Genomic DNA, 17,806 nt, shown 5'->3' with positions numbered 1-17,806 from the left:
AGTAAATGGATAATGGAGAAAAGAAGTGTTCAACGCAAGAACAACTTGGGAGATGCTTGAAGATTTGAAGATCTAACAACAAATATGACGATATTTGTGTAAGTAACCTATGATTTGAGTAGAAGGAGTGAAATAATCATATGGAGGATGATAATACTTACCAAGAGTAGAAGAAAAGTCTGGAGAATAGCCTTGAATCTCGAATTTTAGAGAGAGAAAATGAGAGAGAAAGGAGTTTGTTCTTTGGTGGAGAATGAGAGAAATGAGAGTAATATGAGGAGAGATAAGAGTTTTCAGCCTTTGACCAAGAGTGTGGCTGAAAAATTGTGGGAAAAGTACTATGGAATGACTAGGTAAGGTGGAAGGACAAAGGGTTGTACTATGAAGGTATTGGGAGGTTGCTTGTGTCCTTGTCGAAAGGATAAGTCAACACTCCCCTTAAATATCTCACTAAATAGATTTTATTCTTAGGCAATGATTTTCCCCAAAATATAATCAAAATATGAATATTTAGTGTTTACTATGTTAAAATACGAGTTTGGATGAAAATCCCTCGTTAAAATAATTAAAAACGTGCTTAAAACGGAGTCGTGGTCGAAAACCGGGTGGAAAACGGGAAAATCCGCAGTCAGGGCGAGGTTGCGATCTTAGCAGCCTTAGAACCGGAGTGATATCTTGGTTGGTGCATTGGAACCGAGGGGGAGGGACTTCGGTCCGAGCAGGTACCGCAGGCGGACTCATCAGAAGGGACCGAAGGCGGGGGTCAGGTCCGGTGCTCCAGCTTCGGGTTCGGTTCAGCGTTGCGGTCTTCATCAGCCTCGGTCCTCAGTAGTCCCGGTCCTTAGTCGTTCCGGTCCGATGGCTGCGGTTCCTCAAGGAGACTTCGATTTTTGGTTCTTGGGGCTTCGGCTCAAGGAGGGTTTGGTCCCTATAGAGAGACTTCGGCCCTAAAAGGCTATTTTCCAAGGTATCATCCCGTTTCGAATGGTTTTTCACCAAGTCAAGTGTCGGGATGCCCCAAATGATTACAAAACTCAAAAGAGGTTTTGACAGAGATTTGGAGAGATTTGACATACTTGGAGAGATTTGGCATACTTGGAGAGATTTCTCATATAGAGAGAGATTTGGGAGAGATTTCACATTCTTGGAGAGATTTCTCATACAGAGAGAGATTTGGGAGAGATTTCACATTCTTGGAGAGATTTCTCATACAGAGAGAGATTTGGGAGAGATTTCACATTATTGGAGAGATTTCTCATACAGAGAGAGATTTGGGAGAGATTTCACATTCTTGGAGAGATTTCTCATGCAGAGAGAGATTTGGGAGAGATTTCACATTCTTGGAGAGATTTCTCATACAGAGAGAGATTTGGGAGAGATTTCACATTCTTGGAGAGATTTCTCCTACTTAGAGAGTTTTGGGAGAGTTAGAGTGAAAGAGATTGGGAGAGACTTCTTTTGTGACCTTTTTGAGTGTTAGGCTTCGCAACGCAAGGTTCTTAAACCTCGTTAATTCTTGTTATGATTGTTATATGCCCCCGAGGGTTAAGGAATAATGTTTTATCAAGTAGTTCCATCACTTGCCCTGATTAGGGTTTAGAATTTCCGAACACGTGAAAACTCTAAGTGATACTTTGTATTAAGATTGCGAGTTGTTCAATAAGAAACATAATGGAAACCCTAATATACAAGGGTTAGATGAGTTGACCGGTTTGACTTGTTGACTTTAGTTGACTTTGACTTGGCCAAAATTGACGGTTGTCACATCATCCCCCCGTTTGAAAGAATTTCGTCCTGAAATTAGCGTTTCGACTGGGACTTCAAGAATTTGGGGGAAAGATGGGGGAATTCTTCGTAGTACAAGGAATTGATATGGTGGGGACCAATCCGCCTGGTGTTAAATGACGACCTTGGAATTTCTTATTGTAACTAGAGCCGAGTCGATTTAAAGGAGTTATTGTTTTGGAATGATAGTGTATTCAATGTGTGCCTTTATGCTCCCTGATTTATCCTTGGTATTACCACTATGAATATTTTTTAATGTAGTTAGCGAGTTCCAGCATTACGAATGTTTCAACAAATTGTGATGAAATTTGTATTATAAGTCCTACCAGTTCTTTTATAATCGTTTGGTGTAAACTAGTCGTATATTATTAGGATTGCAAGGGCATTCGGATGGGTGACCCCGCCTTAAGCCCACAACCAAACAAGGAACAGGAAATGAGGGGGAATCACACATTCTAAGTCCATAGAATCTTAATGATATATGATTATAATGCTTACACTAGCCATCATAGATTCACTAGTAAAAACCCTACATTTTTATATAGAAGGTAAGACTTATTCGGGTTTTGATGTGTTCTCGAGATTTATGGTTGATATTCTTTAATCGATGTTAGTTTTCGTAATAAAAAGAAATTTAGAATTTAAACGACGATGTTAGAAACACGTACTGATATTTACGGGTGGTTCCTAGGTGGTCTCTCCTGCAGTGATCGCGAGCACCCTTCCACCATCACCGGCATTTCGTGTTCTTGGGCAATCCCTTTTAAAGTGTCCTGTTTCGCCGCACTTGTAATAGGCTGGGCTTACTCCAGCGCCAGGAACCTGGTTGAGGGGTCATCCAGGTGCCTTACAGAAACGGACAGTGTGCCCCTTTCTGTTGCAATTTTTGCAATGCATCTCTCAGCAAGCCCCAGTGTGATGAAAGTTACACTCGTTGCATTTCGGAAGGGTTCCAGCGTATTGCTTTACGGGCGCTGGCGTGGCGAGGGTCGTGGCAGCATGAACAGCAACGCTCTGTTGCTTCTTAGTGAAGTCCTGGGCTGGGTGGTCCTTCTTGTTGTCCCAGAACTTCCTTTTGTTGTTTCCTCCTCTTGCTTAATTCGGGGTGGTTATCGTACTGTCATGGCTGGCACGATGGTCGATGAGTTGTTGTGCCAATTCCTTGGCACTCTCAAAGGTAGTTGGTCTTGAGGCCAACACGCTATCTTGAATTTGGGGGGACAATCCCCAGAGGTATCGCTCCAACTTTTTGTTTTCCGGGGTGACCATAGCGTGACAAAGGAGTGCTAGATCACAGAATCGGACGGTATAAGTTGCAAGGTCAGAGTCTATCATTTTGAGGCTCCACAGTTCTTGCTCTAGCTTTTGCACCTCGCCCCTTGGGCAATACTCTTTCAGCATCCTTGCCTTCAAGTCCTCCGAACTATCGAGTTAGCCACTGTAAGCGTCACTGACTTAACGTGGCCGTTCCACCAAGTAAGGGCCCGACCGGAGAAAGTGCGAGCTACGAATTTGACTTTGATTGCTTCGGGGAACGCACAGATCTCGAGGACAGACTCGGTGTTTTCGAACCACTGCATCAAATCGATGACTCCCCTGCTGCCATTGAATGAATCGGGTCTGGCATTGGTGAAGCCTTTAAAGGAGCATTCTCTAGAATGCCCTTGCCTATCTCCTTGAGTTGAGTTATTAGTACCGCTCCATGTCCGCCCTATACCATCAGTGCTAATTTGGGACATAGCAGCTGCCACCGCGGCCGTGACCGCAGCTTGGAACATAACAGGATCATATTGGGGAGGCGGCGGTGGTTGATTTGTTTGCGTTCCGTTAGTGCGTCTAACAGACCTTCGAGGCGGCATCTTTCTGTTTATAGAATTTCAAAGACGTAATGAGTACAAGTCTTTTAGTAATGGTTATTAGTTTTTAAGTATAGTATTTCCCGATTTTTCGAATGTGGAAAACAATTCATACCAGAGGTCTATATAAATAAACTTATGAATTTAGTAGGAATGACTCGATTATAATCTTGTAATTTGTTCCATGCCCGATCCATCCCTAAGATCACCCAATGTATACCAGTTGTGTGTAATTAAGGTTCAACGGGCCGTTGAACTTAATGAGTCTGCCCTAAGCCCACAACCAAACAAGGAACAGGACCTAAGGCGGACTTACCATTTCTAAGCCGATCGTCTCTAAATTACACATAACCTTGAGGTATACATTAAGTAATCTTAGAGTTATCATAAGCAAATCGTTTGTAATAACAGCTTATGAAGTATGTGGTAAACTCCCACTAAAATAAAATGCATGCCAATTTTTATTGGTATGCTTTAGTTATATCCTTACCATTTATATACACATATATAACTTTCTCACTTTACTGAACTATTCTCGGTGTTTCTGCTAACGTCCCTGAGACGGAGTTATGGTGGTGGGTAGAAGTAGGTTATGTATGGGCGTTAAGATTTACCCATCATGTTGCTCGTGCGAGAATAGGGGTGGAAGAGATAGTTAATAGACGTCTAATCCTATAATTACTTATAAGGGGTGATCCTTATTAGTCACGTCTATAATCACATAATGCATACCAGTTATACATAATCTGAGATAGAATAGACCTTCGAATAAATGACTCTACTCTAAGTCCACAACCAAACAAGGAACAGGAAGTAGAGCAATAGTCATAGATTCTGAGTCTATAATATCTTTAATTATGTATAACCTTGGCGTATGCACTCAGTCATTAAAGACCTACTAATAGGGGTCTTTACTTTTCACATAAGTTGGTTATAGTATCAAAAAAATACTCCTATAGTAATTTTAATGTTTGTCTTATGTGTTTCAATGTTTCTTTGTAGATAGAATTGGTAAGATTTTTTTTTTAGACTTGTTGCAACGCCACAACCATTCCCGGGCATATGCTAATCACTTCTGGGTTAGACATAGTTGATCAGGCTATGTCCTTCCCATACCTGACTATACATCCCCAAGCCTACTTGTGCCATTCAACAATCATTACTTTTGTTTTGTTCTAGTATGATGCTGACCTTAGTATGTATGCATGCATGTATACTTTTAACAAGAAACTATTTATTTGTAAAAGTATAGTTATTTGAAAACGTTAAATCAGAGACCTTAGTCCCAATGCATTTATAGTTTGTATATCTTATGTGGTTCGATATACTTAGTTCACTATAAACAATGCTCTGATACCAATCTGTCACACCCCCAAACAAAGGATAGCGGAAACGTCCGGGGTGGAGGACTTCATGTATAGTATCACAACAACGAGTATAATAGTGCTCAAAGTAAATACAACCATCATAAATATAATTGAAAAGGTTACACCATAGTATATGTTTACATGTTTCAAAATCAATTACATTATGATGACAAAATAAACTGTTTGACGATTTATCGTCCCATCCTCAAAGTGTTGATGTTTTCTTGTTTCACTGATTTCCTGAGAATACAAGTAGTTTTGAAAAGAGTGTCAACAATTAAGTTGGTGAGTTCATAAGAGTTTTGTTTGAGGAAGAAACCGTCTTCCTTGTAAAAGCGATAGAGTATGATTTCCAGAAAATCCAATATTTTCTTAGTTAAGTGTGGAATGAATGCTCCTATGTTATGCGATAATGAACCATAGAAGGACCCATAGATTCCTTCTATAATCGCCCAGCGTATATAAATTATATAAAATTTAAGTTAAATAAACCGTTGAATATAATGGGTCTGCCCTAGGTCCACAACCAAACAAGGAACAGGAGATAAGGCGGGCCCACCAATTCTAAGTCTATTGTGACTAGATTCTTATATAATTCTAGCATATACAATTAGCAATTATAGCTGAAGTCTAATAATTCTAGATGAAATGTAGTTTTAATAGAAATACGTTTCCAAAGAAAATCCAATATTTTCCTTATAAAAGTTATGTAGTCCTAAATCCCAGGACCGAGACTAAACAAGTATTTTTCCATACTTAAAGTAATTCATGCAAGTTTAAATCGACATAAACTCGTTTGATTTAGAAGTAAACACGTTTTCAAAGTAGAATTTTCCATGTAAACTTGAAAGATTGTTAACAACCTATGTGAGTCGCTATAACCATACTATGACGAGAAATAACCTGCACAACGTTTTTCAGACGTTAAGATACTATGACTCTTGTCACCCGCAGACCTGCCGGTCCGGCTGTAGCTAGCAGCGAGGTGTGGGGTGTCAATCCCAATATAGATCTGTACACAATTATTACGCTCTCCCTACAAGAGACTCTGGTTATAACTTACAGGAATTGGGATCCCGTACTCGAACGTACGGGGAGAGAATTGTCTCACAACCTAAGTTAACTAGTTTACACATAGTTTGATATTAAAACCTCTTCCGTGGAGGAAGTAATATCACATTTGCTGAATAAATTAGTGATATGAAATCCTTAAACTATTACTATTATAGTTTATCATGTAGGATATGAAAAACCCATTTGTTTTGAGAGTAAAACCTTTTTCATGTAGTAAAATCCATAAACTATGCTTAATGTAATTTCTTACATGTGTTCGAAATAAATGAAGAATCCTTATTATGAACAACTAAATTTCAGTTTATGATGATAAACTAACAAGAAAAATACATTCATTATTTATAACTTATTGTTATGCACTTTGCTCGACAATACTACAAAGTGTTATGAAAGTTGTAAGTTGTTAACTAGTTTTTAACCTTTCTACACTGTTTTAGGAAAATTATAGAAAAATCATACGAAGTCGAAAACTGAATCCGTAAATTCTGAGAGTTCACAAAATGTGTCTAGTTTATTTATAATTTTTATTATGATTTTTAGAAGTCTTTAACTGGTCTTAAAATGTTCATATTCACAGACTGGTCGGAATTCGTTTCTGAAATGATAGACAGTTTTGTAAAAATCACCATAAATCGTAGAAAAATCATATGGAGATGTACAAGTAGTCCTTTTAAAGGTATGAACCTGAACTATTTGCACCTGATACAGTTTTGAAAACTAACATGTTTAAGTTGACCGAAACAGTCCGTGAATGGAGTTAAACTTTTCTGATGAAAGCTGTTGAATGAGTTTAGTTGTGTTCTTGGTGTTTAACTTGTATCCCCCCCCCCCTTAAAACTTAACAAAAACATGAAAAGATAGGGGTATGAACTCACCTTGAGTGATTTCAGTAAATGGATGATGGAGAAAAGAAGTGTTCAACGCAAGAACAACTTGGGAGATGCTTGAAGATTTGAAGATCTAACAACAAATATGACGATATTTGTGTAAGTAACCTATGATTTGAGTAGAAGGAGTGAAATAATCATATGGAGGATGATAATACTTACCAAGAGTAGAAGAAAAGTCTGGAGAATAGCCTTGAATCTCGAATTTTAGAGAGAGAAAATGAGAGAGAAAGGAGTTTGTTCTTTGGTGGAGAATGAGAGAAATGAGAGTAATATGAGGAGAGATAAGAGTTTTCAGCCTTTGACCAAGAGTGTGGCTGAAAAATTGTGGGAAAAGTACTATGGAATGACTAGGTAAGGTGGAAGGACAAAGGGTTGTACTATGAAGGTATTGGGAGGTTGCTTGTGTCCTTGTCGAAAGGATAAGTCAACACTCCCCTTAAATATCTCACTAAATAGATTTTATTCTTAGGCAATGATTTTCCCCAAAATATAATCAAAATATGAATATTTAGTGTTTATTATGTTAAAATACGAGTTTGGATGAAAATCCCTCGTTAAAATAATTAAAAACGGGCTTAAAACGGAGTCGTGGTCGAAAACCGGTTGGAAAACGGGAAAATCCGCAGTCAGGGCGAGGTTGCGGTCTTAGCAGCCTTAGAACCGGAGTGATGTCTTGGTTGGTGCATTGGAACCGAGGGGGAGGGACTTCGGTCCGAGCAGGTACCGCAGGCGGACTCATCAGAAGGGACCGAAGGCGGGGGTCAGGTCCGGTGCTCCAGCTTCGGGTTCGGTTCAGCGTTGCGGTCTTCATCAGCCTCGGTCCTCAGTAGTCCCGGTCCTTAGTCGTTCCGGTCCGATGGCTGCGGTTCCTCAAGGAGACCTCGGTTTTTGGTTCTTGGGGCTTCGACTCAAGGAGGGTTTGGTCCCTATAGAGAGACTTCGGCCTTAAAAGGCTATTTTCCAAGGTATCATCCCGTTTCGAATGGTTTTTCACCATGTCAAGTGTCGGGATGCCCCAAATGATTACAAAACTTAAAAGAGGTTTTGAGAGAGATTTGGGAGAGATTTGACATACTTGGAGAGATTTGACATACTTGGAGAGATTTGGCATACTTGGAGAGATTTCTCATACAGAGAGAGATTTGGGAGAGATTTCACATTCTTGGAAAGATTTCTCATACAGAGAGAGATTTGGGAGAGATTTCACATTCTTGGAGAGATTTCTCATACAGAGAGAGATTTGGGAGAGATTTCTCATTCTTGGAGAGATTTCTCATAAGGAGAGAGATTTGGGAGAGATTTCATATTCTTGGAGAGATTTCTTATGCAGAGAGATATTTGGGAGAGATATCACATTCTTGGAGAGATTTCTCATACAGAGAGAGATTTGGGAGAGATTTCACATTCTTGGAGAGATTTCTCCTACTTAGAGAGTTTTAGGAGAGTTAGAGTGAAAGAGATTGGGAGAGACTTCTTTTGTGACCTTTTTGAGTGTTAGGCTTCGTAACGCAAGGTTCTTAAACCTCGTTAAGTCTTGTTATGATTGTTATATGCCCCCGAGGGTTAAGGAATAATGTTTTATCGAGTAGTTCCATCACTTGCCCTTATTAGGGTTTAGAATTTCCGAACACGTGAAAACTCTAAGTGATACTTTGTATTAAGATTGCGAGTTGTTCAATAAGAAACATAATGGAAACCCTAATATACAAGGGTTAGATGAGTTGACCGGTTTGACTTGTTGACTTTAGTTGACTTTGACTTGGCCAAAATTGACGGTTGTCACAGTTGGGTGTCGAAGTCTCAAGGAAATTGGCTGTTGACTGGGTTCTTCAATCACTTCCTGAGTCATATAGCAGGCTCATTAAGGACTACTGTACGAAAGACCACGACATGAACCTTATCGATCTTACCTATTTGCTTGTTGCTGCTGAATCAGCAATGCTTTGGTGCACTAGTAAAGCAAATTTGATTGGAAGGTCTACTCCCCAAACTTCCATGGACATTGACAATGGTAACATTGGAAGTCCAGAAAAGCATTCTTTTCCCAATGGAAAGGGATCGACCATGGTAAAGTCAATTGACCAAATGGTAAAGAGAAAGGCTAAGTCTGAGATAGTCCATTATACTATTCCCAAAAAGGTCCATATGTTCCTATTGCCAAGACAAGGGGCATTGGTTACGAAGCTTCTCTATTTACCTAAAAGATTATAAGGATGGTAAAGTCATAAATTTTGACTCTACTTCAGGTAAGTCCAATATCTAACTTCATTAAATTCCTATTTAGAGATTCTTAATACATGATGTAATGTAATTACATTTTGATGTTTTGAAGAATTTTGAGCTGTTGCTTAAGAGTTGTGATAGATTGCTTAGGAATAGATAACAACATAGTTTTCATTTGTAATTGCATTGTAAGAAAAAAAAATTCCGCAGTTTTATAAATAAAGAAAAGTTTTTTATTTTATCTTATTTTAAGTTTCCTTACAATGTCATTTGTGAAAATTGTTGTTTATATGATTCCATTAATAGCAATATTGGAAAATGGATTTTATTCTTTCGTTTGTGGTAGTGTCTAAATTTACCAAATAAGGAAAGATTCTCATCACCCAAGTTTCAGTTCGAGAGAAACTTAGAATCATGCAAGTTGTATTGTGTGATGAATGATAATTTTAATTTTTGGGAAATAATACTAATTCCTTGTTCACATGTATATGCGAGTCGAGTGAAGGATTAGGGGATCGGGTACACTTGATTGTGCGTTGATCAGGTCCACCACAAAGAGGGATAAGACTTTTCGTTATAATTTACTAAAGTTTAGTAAATATGGTTATGCTTACAAGTTTAAGTGTAATTCTGAAACAGTGGAATAGTTTCAATGTTTGGTAGAACGAATGAGAAGAATCAAATTAGGAAGAAAGATAAAAGGTTCTCGAATCTGAAAAGATAGGAGAGTACTTTAGTATCGTATTATGATCATCTTAATGATTAGGGAAAACCATATCATAATTGATCCTCTAAAGGATATCTTAGTGCATTTGTATGGCTAAGAAGAGGAATCGTGAATGGTTGAAATGGTTAAGTCAAGAAGATAAGTCATACTTCGCTCCAAAAACAAGTCTTAGAGTCATACTCCAAGATTGTGCCTTGAGTGATATGGTCTTAAGAAAGGTTTATAACACTCATCAAATGTAGAGTAGAATGTTTCTTACTCTTGTACAGTTGAAATTGGTAAGTTGTGATGTCTTGGATAAGACAAAGACCAACTAAGACCAATTGTGTGAAGTGTTTTTCTTGATAAGTAACCGCACAAACTCTTGAATATTTTTTTGTCAAGTAATGTCTCTTGACAAAAGAGAATATTATATGTAAAGAGGTCAGTAGGAGTCTTAAAGATCTTGAAAAGGTTCAAGAACTAATCAAGAGTAAACTTGTTGTTAATCACTAGCACAAGACTTAAGGTTTGTAACCTATCGTGTTGACATATTCTCGTTTCTATGCCCATTACAGTTGAAGTTGACTATGCATGTAAGTTCTATGAGTTCACAATTGTTTGCTTAACAACTTGGAAGCAATGGAAGGCCCTCGTGCTGCCAGGTGGAAAGAAATTAAGATTGAACAAGTTCAGTCCATATGAGTTTTGATGTGTTACTAACCTTGTCTTGTGATTATGGTTTTGACAAATTCACATGGATAGGAACACATACACCATAAAAATCTAAGTGTCATAAGGTTTCTCTCCAATTCATGAAAATGATTGTGAGGAAAAGCTTTCACTAAGTAGATTTTAAGGAGAGAGCAATTGTGATATTTGCATTCTCAAATTCGATTATGATTACAGCATCCCTCTTCATTGTTCGAATTGTGAGAAATGGCAAAAGATCTAAACAGTTGATACTTATTGTTGTAAGTTCTAAAACTGTTTAGACACACATGTGAGATATCTAAGGAAAGGTGTATGAGGTTGAGAAGCCTAGATAAAGTCTTATCGAAGCATCTCGTGTCAAAAATCTGAACTATGGTAAGGAAGTCAATAAGTATTGATTTCTAGAAGTCCAGCTGATTTCTGGGTACATGTCAAAACTAGTGGAAGCATAAGTATTATGCTAATAAGAATGTAATTATTATGCTAGTGGGAGCATAATTATTATGGTGTGTGTTGCAAGTTAGCAATGTTAATTATAGAAAACAAAAGGTTTCAATTTGCAAAGATGTAGGGTTTGAAAAGTTTTTTTGCTATAATTAAGGGAGAGGAATTATACTTCATTTTAAATCTAAAAGCTTAGATTGAGATTTTAATCAAATTTAGTCAAGGATATATATGAATACCATGTTGGAATGGTTCAACATAAGGAAATTATATATATATATATATATATATATATATATATATATATATATATGGAAATGTTAATTGCGTTCTCAAAATCGATTATGATTACGGCATCCCTCTTCATAGTTCGATTTGTGAGAACATGGAAAATAGAAATATTGTAGCAAAAGACTGATCAAGTATCATGTTCTATGTAAGACATTATGAATCGTGTCCCATATGCTTCGGGTATAGAATCGCTTACATATGTATAATATTATCATGTTCTAATTTTTCCAAATGTCTAGGGTATTAAGAGGGACAAAGGGACTAGAACAAGATATGACTAAAGTGGTTAAGCAATTGTCAAGGACAATCTGAGGTTTACCAAAGATTGGTTGCCCATGGACAGTTGGAAGTAAAGTGAAAATTTTGGAAGGACAATATTGACATATTCTGAAAAGAGGTGACTCTTGTTAAGAAGTGATAGTCAAAATAGGAATATGGAAATGTTTCCATAAGTGGAAGTTATTCTTTAAATCTATGTAAGATTAGAAAACTTAATGCAAGAAGGATGTTCAAAGGATTGTACTTTGAATGTGAGACTTCATTTCTGTAACGCCCGTGTTTCTGGGCTAAAGCATTAAAGATGATGTAATAGTCTAGGTCAACCTTTATAACTTGTTTTGATGTAATAAAAATGTATTATTTGAGTATTATGTGTTTTATACTTAATTATTATGATTTAATAAATTAAGGATAAAAAATAAGCATCGAAAATAAATGTTAGATAAACCCGATATCTATGAAGAAAGTTTTAGTGGTTGAAACAAGGATTCCAGAGATATAAAGAATACCGAAATTCAAGTTATAAAGAAGAAGTTATGACTTGTCGATGTTTCGCGACACAACCGGCACGACGCTGTGTGATGTAAAAAGTGAATTTACGATAAAGTGCTTTTTAGCCTTTGCGATCTAAATGAAAGTCATAGTATACGTTTAACCGAGAGCGTAAATAAAAATAATGTCCAAATCTGACTTCGTATGAGGAAGTTATGAATTTTCTAAGATTTGGCATAGCAGTATGCAGCCCGAAATTCGAATTATAGATCGAGCAATTTTGAGTCGACACAACCTAAACGAGAATCGAAGATCTCGTTGATAGTAGTTCAATGGTTAAAAGACAAACGAAAACAGACGTCAGATGAAGAAGTTATGAATTTTTAACGGACTTTTCCTGTCCCGGCCTGTTAAAAATATAACTTTTAAAATAAAGTCAAAATTAGCCAAAGGAGTCTAAACGAAAATTGTAGAATAGAATCTCACCTACGAGTGGATATAAAGAACGTCAAACACGGAGCCCGTATGCAAAAGATATGATTTTTTGAAGTTTTAAATATAAAATTTGAGGCTTATCCGAAGCCGTACGCCCAACGTACGAGTTTACGCCCCGCATACTCGGACTAGGTCAGAAGTTGGCCACGTCGCCTCTTTCTTCGGACAGATGACACGTATGTCATACATCGCCACGTCTAAGGCCTGGAAACCAAACCAGCGACACGTCTCTCGCAACGCCTAACGTACTCGGTCTACGCCCAGCGTAGAGCCTCGCAAGGCAGTACACCCAGCGTACCGAAGTTACGCCCCACTTAATGCGAGGCTTCATCCAACTATAAAAGGAATGCGAGGTCTCCAGATTTATGTTACAAGTTCTCAGACTTTTTCACTCTCTACTACTTCTCTAGCCACTATAAGCCACCCCGAAGCCTAGGGAACCTCCCTAATACCCGAAGCAAGTCCCGAAGCCCCGAAATCCTCGAGAAAATAAATTTTTCGGGTCAAACTCTGCCCGCGTGAAGCCCGGTTTTTGAGCAAATATCCCGGTTTCATAGAAAAAGATAGTTTTATGGGACGAAGTGCTGTCTAATCACCGTTTTATCAAGTGAGTGTGTAGTCACTTTCATCTTACACATAGATATGAAGTATTTTCTATAAAATACGTGCTATGTGTATAGATATTGTTTGTTTATTTGAAATGAATGTTAAATGAAGTTTTTATACATGTTTAGAATGATTTAAAATGTATATGTATTTTTATCTACAAATATGTTGGGTAGAACATGGGTAGATGAAATAGCTGGTGTGTGAAGAAAGATGAGTTGGAGGATGAGATGAAAAATGATATAGAATATGAGATGAGGATGAGGGGTGAAAAATGAGAGAAGCTCTTACCCAAACGTTGGCCCCATCATCTAGCAGAGTATGGATGACAACCATGGACTGTTCTAGACGGTTCGTGGAACACTACCAGGCTCGCAGCCTGTAGGTGTGTCAACTATATGTTCATCAGATGTACTCTAAAAACCCATTGACATGTATTGCGGGTGGACTCCTGAAAATAATATTGTCGATAAATGAGAGCTCTGGACTTAGCACATGTTGGATGAACCCTGGCAACCATGAATTTAGTGCTTGTTGTATAAACCCTGGCGACGATGTACTTCGTGCCTATTCCTTAAGATGAATCCTTAGGAATGAGTGATAGATGATTCTTAGGGTAAATCCTTAAGAAATAAAGAAGATAATGGGGATGGGTATTTGGGTTAATTTTTTCATGATAAAACACAATAACTTTATTATTGTGGGTTGAAAACCCTATGTACTCACCAGGTTTCCCAACCTGACCCACTCAAGTTATTTGTATCACAGGTGTCGATACGAAGCTACGTTACACTGAGAGATTAAAGGAGATGTAAAATCACTAGTGCAAATGAATGTAAGTTCTGTTTATGCTTATGTTTATGTATTGACGATGACATCCCAAAGTTTTTAAATGAATAAAAATACATTTCCTCGGAAATGATTTAATAACATATTTATCATGTTTTTCTAGGAACAAATTCCGCAACATATTTCTTTAAAAAGATACTCTGATTTTCAAAATCAAGCATAAACAAATCGGTCTTTTCGGGCCGTGAAATTGGGGATGTCTCAATTTCCATGGAATTGCTCTCCATTGGAATACTTTGTAATGTCTGTTGCCAGGTCTCTGTGACTTTTTTGCATAGTCATTACAAGAGGATCATTGCATACAAGTTTAGAATCTAACAGATTTCAGTAAATGGCAAGAATTGGTATTCTTACATTTATCATAAGGATTTTAAATTGTGAAATGAGCATCATTGAAATGTTGTCAATTGATCTATTTCACAAAGAAATGGCCATAGGCAAACATAGTGTGCATATTTGGAGCATGGAATAACTATTGTTTTAATTCAAGTATTAAGTTGATTATTCGAAACATTATACAATAAATAATGAGTAATCAATATGGCTATTAGATAAAAGGTGTTTTATTTTCACTTTGCATGTTTTGAGTTCCCGAATAACTAGGTTATTCAAACCATCCACAGTCAATCATACTTTGGAAGTAGGTATTGAGGCAAGACTGTCGTGAATGGGTATGTAGGATTGTCTAAGGTGTTAGACATAGCACAAGTTTGCTGCAGTATTCATGAGTACTCCTATAATAAGATTTGAGTATTGGATATAACCCACGCTCATTTGTATCACTTCATGGATTTTATCACGAGTGATCATGACATGATAATATATTATATTCTTGAAACGAAGACATATGAGTTGCAGTTTACAAGTTCGTTGCACATTGATAATAAGAAAACGCACCGGTAACTCGTTGTTATAAAACATATTGTTGTGTGTGATTTGATGAGTAAATAGAGCAAGCATATGAGTCAAAGTTTAACCGTTGCTTTTACCCTAACGGGATAAAAGCGATATATATGGTCCCCTCGATGATTTTGTGATGACAACCCTAAGTGCTTCGCCAAGCCTGGACTGATTTGATTTGTTCAATTAGTCGTTCGTCATAAATCGGAAATCGGTAAACAACACATGAACAGAGAGAATGATTATAATCCATGTCTCAGTTCATACGATATCTATAATGGAGGAATATATGATCCCTTATCTAATTTACGCGTCATTTGATTTGTTCAGAGTTCGACAGCGGCTTTTGAGAGCTACGATTGCTAGTCGATTTTTGGAGTCGCACTTGCAATAATAGTTATTAGACTTATCGAAGTGGGAGAATGTTGGATTAGGTGTCTAAGCCCATAACTATAATTGGTAAGTACTTGACCCGAGAGTTGCGTGGTACATTTCGGGTTGCCTTCATCAGGACAATTTGATAGGATGGATATTTGAGAAAGAGGTTATTTGTGATTTATTAATATATTATAAGTATAATATATTAATTGAGAAATCATCTTATTTAATTAGTATTGATCAAAAATTAATTTGGAATTAATTTAGTGATCAAAAGAGACTAATTAAATTAACGGGGATTGATTAAGTTAATCAGTAATATTAATAGTTTGGACCAATGATCCATATTGATTAGGATGGACTAAGTCTAAGTGGAAGTCCATGAAGAGTTAGTCCATAAGGCCCATCATATGGATTATTGGATTGCTTAAAGGCTTAAGTAAATGGACTAGGGTTTACAAGTTAAACCTTAGGAAGCCCACACTATAAATGTAACCCTCTTTTAGCCAAAATCGTGTGCAAGAGTGATTGACAAGTATATGGACGATTTTTGGTGCTCTAGCTTCTCTCTCAATATTCTCCAATTGTTCATGATGTTTGTGACTTGTTTGAGGCACAACACTTGAGGTGCTAAGCTCTTAAAATGCCAATGTCTACAAGCTACAACAAAGAGGAAATCTTCTAACTTACTTTTATGATTTATGTGTCAATTTTTTGCTAGTTGTAGGATTAATGCTTTGGAAACAATATTCCATGTATAATTAGAGAAAACATACATCCAAAGCATTTAGGGTTGTATGTGCACCATAGGATGTTGTAGTATACTAAAACCCAACAGGCCTATCCTAGCCGATAGTCTCGGGTGCTGTCAGGGCACCATGGCTGCCCTGTCCTGATCCCGATGCAGATCCAGTTACAAAACACCTCGTAACCATCATACTGAAATACACCAGGAAGATATCAGATAATCCGCATAAATAACAGGGAACCAACTCGCAACTAAACCCTAGGGGCTGTGAGTTCCTTGCTACGTGTATGGGTCCTGTGTTTTCAGTAGTACGGGCCCATACTACCTTCCACACCTACCCATATTTGTCTCAAGTATCATCACAACGTCCTAACAATATACATATGCATGATGCGTGGTCAATCCTCACTCCTAGAGGAAGGCTAACTATCTCATAATTGGCCTACTGACCCCACACAACTCAACCATCCATGAAACTTCCACCAACCCTGCAGCACTCGTGTATGCTAGCCATACATAACGCTGGACCCTATAGACTTTCGCATACCTGATCCTACCCTAAGCCCTTCATCAGACAAGAACATGAAATAAGGCCAAACCAAACATTCTCAGGCTATAAGATCTTCATTATGTACAGTCGGGATGCATACACTAAGCAACTACAATAATGATGTCAATTTCATATAAGGAAAAACCCTAGTCTATCAGGCATCATATAATCAAGCAAATCTATCATGCCATTGCTGAAGATCCCTAGCCTATCACTAGCATGTTGTTCTAACATATCACAATATCAAATAGCAGTGTGGTATTTTGGGGTCTACTTATTGGCTCTGGCTGATCGTACACATCACGTCCTCCTTTAGTATTTTGAAAACCATTTGAAAATCAATTTGAAAATCTTTTCCTTTGTTTGAAACTGGATTCACACGAGTGTTCATCCAATTCACTCAAACCAAGGCTCTGATACCAACTTGTAACGACCCGAAAATTTCAACAAATTTTAAACTTTTCAAAACGATCCTTTTTACTAATAAAATGTTTATAAAATAGTGTTCTCAAGATTAATTAAAAATTAGAGTTTCCCAAAATCCAATCTGCTGTAGAACCAAGGATGTGTACGGTCACACCTTCGGCTTGCCACTCTGATCATCTGAGGAACCTGAAACCATAAAAAAAACTGTAAGCACAATGATTAGTGAGCTGCCCCCAAAGTACCACCACACAAACAAAGCATAAATGCAAATACTCATGCCTGGCCCAATCAGCCTCAGGCTGGAATACCAGGCATGTCCACGATGGGTCCAGTCATCATCGGGATGGAATACCCTCGTATCATATGCATATTGGCCCAATCAGCCTCGGGCTGGAATACAAATATGTCAGGTCCAATCAACCATCGGGTTGGAATACCCAGGGTTTTTTGGCCTACCGCCTCAACCCTACCGCTCCTCCCGAGCCTCCGTGCCTACGGCTTACAGCCGACCGCACCGGGTATCTTGGCCTACCGCACAAAGCATGACCGCCTCAACTCAACCAACACAATATGTCGACATATAAACCATCATAATCAAATAGGCACATAATACAAGCAAACAACAATCATACAACTCACTACTGCCTACTAATCCTCTCGCAACATACAGTCCCGCTACCAGCTAACCCCCATGGAATGCGTAACCATAAGTAACCAGAGGTGAGATAGCCAC

This window comes from Lactuca virosa, chromosome 5 (genome assembly GCF_052849685.1).
Source record: "Lactuca virosa cultivar CGN04683 chromosome 5, Lactuca_virosa_CGN04683_v6, whole genome shotgun sequence".
In the NCBI taxonomy this organism is placed as follows: domain Eukaryota; kingdom Viridiplantae; phylum Streptophyta; class Magnoliopsida; order Asterales; family Asteraceae; genus Lactuca; species Lactuca virosa.
The sequence above is the reverse complement of the archived record's forward strand: the minus strand, read 5'-3'. Positions refer to the sequence as shown.